This window comes from Pinus tabuliformis, chromosome 9 (assembly GCF_031772625.1).
Source record: "Pinus tabuliformis cultivar Carrire ecotype Pingquan chromosome 9, CPIR1, whole genome shotgun sequence".
Classification (NCBI taxonomy): domain Eukaryota; kingdom Viridiplantae; phylum Streptophyta; class Pinopsida; order Pinales; family Pinaceae; genus Pinus; species Pinus tabuliformis.
In genome coordinates, this window is record NC_142307.1 from 241,567,214 (window position 1) to 241,569,251 (window position 2,038).

The following is a 2,038-nucleotide window of genomic DNA, read 5'->3' on the forward strand; positions in this document are numbered from 1 at the left end:
CTCTAGTTAACTGAAGATTCAATCATCAAAAACTCATGCATGTCGATTCTGAGAAAGACCCAGTTGAAACTAGAGTGCAGGGACAATTTACTATCTCTTGTATTATTTATTGGAGTGTAAATTTTATGCATGCATCATAGATTGATCCTATGTTTGGATTGCACAGTTTTGGAAACATGAATTCCCTTTAAATACAGGATATTCATCCTAGAAATTACGCAAGAGATTAGGGGCTTGGAGAGCTACAAAATTGGCTAAGTATTGGCCAAGAGCTAGCTTGTGAGATAAGAGAGTTGAGCATACTTGTGCGTAATTTTTCTAGTCAGAACAAGCTTTGTATCATCACTCATATTTCTGATATATGCAATACAGATAGCGGGGTTTTGAGCAGTGGCTTTCCTAGATACATCTTGTGTTATGTGCCATTGATTTATCTTCTTCTTATTCATATTGTTTTCATCGATCTATTGGCTTACGCTAGTTGAAAGTAGAACTAGATTCTTGTCCTATGCTTTAGTACATTACATAAGCTTGAGATTCTACAGAATTATCTACAATTTATATTATAATATGGCACAACATCAATATGATATTTTATTCACATTGTTATCTACTAAATATATATGGAATGTACACCTACATAGCATACTGGATATCCGCTTTTCAAACTGTCATTATATGACTTAAATATCCATACATGTTCGTTGATTTACTAAGACTTAAAATTCATTTAAGCAACCTAACACCTTTCTCTTCTTATCAGCCGTAGCCTTTCTTCTTAGTTCCTCCCTTTAAAACGAGGGATTCTAATGATGGGTTTGCAATCTTTGGTTTTTTTGTTTTACCTTTTATATTTTGTTATTTATGTATTTAATTTATTTATATAAAGTTTTATATAAATAAATATTATATAGATATATTATTATTATCACAAACTTTTGATTTTTTATTTGGTATTAATTTTTTTAATTAATAAAAAACGTTGACTTTTGTTTAAGCGGTTTAAAGTACATTTATTTAGTATTTCTTTTCAAATTTAAATACAATATGGTTTTCATTGACATGTGGATGTCAACATGCTAACATAAGTGTGACAGGCCATTCTCTTCTCTTTGTAGTATTGGTTATTGCATCTGAGTCAAGATTTGTCACCGTTTATCTTATCATATTAACCAGATCTCTACTCACTATTATGACTATTCATCAGTTCTCATGTTTATGTTATTATGTTAGCTTATAATTTCATTGTCTTCGTTCAAGAAAGGAGGTCTTATTATTCCCTTCAAATTTATGTGTGTCATCTTGAATTTTGGGAGGTTAAAAAATTAGAATTAATTGTGTCATATTCAAATTGTATCTGCAATTTTTTTTTTTTTCCTCTAAATATTTGTTAAGGTGTTTTCTGAAAATCTTCAATCATGGCAATTGGTCAGTAGTTAATCAAATTTTTTATCATAATACACATACAATGCATCATATTCAACATAAAATCTTGATTTGATTATTTTCACTATTGATAGTTTAATGCAACTAATTTTATCAAACATTTATACATTTGTAGTTTTAAAAGCTTTAAATAGAGAATTAATTTCAAAAGTAGAAATAAAAATTCATTTAAAACAATAAAATACATGATATAATGATATAATGTCCAAAAATATGACAAAAATTTGTTCAAAATAGGAGGTTCTACACAAAGTGGAAGTGATTGGAGGAGTACCACATAAAAGTCTTGTGCTTAGCTTTTTTCCATTTTTTGTTGGGGTAAGAATCCTAGAGCCCTTGCATCTCGGAGATTATGGCCCTCGTATATGTCCACATCATCATTGCGACAAGATTTCCCTAGTATACCTATACATGGCTTTGCATTTTTCAATTGTTATTCTTTTATCTTAACGTGTGCTTTATAAGTTGTCACCAAAAATCTGAATACACTTCATAGCCCCATCCCCATCGAAAAACATATAATTGTCATCAAGCTTAGGATTTATCCATACTTGAACGCCACTACTAGAGGGTCTATTGTATAAAACGTTTC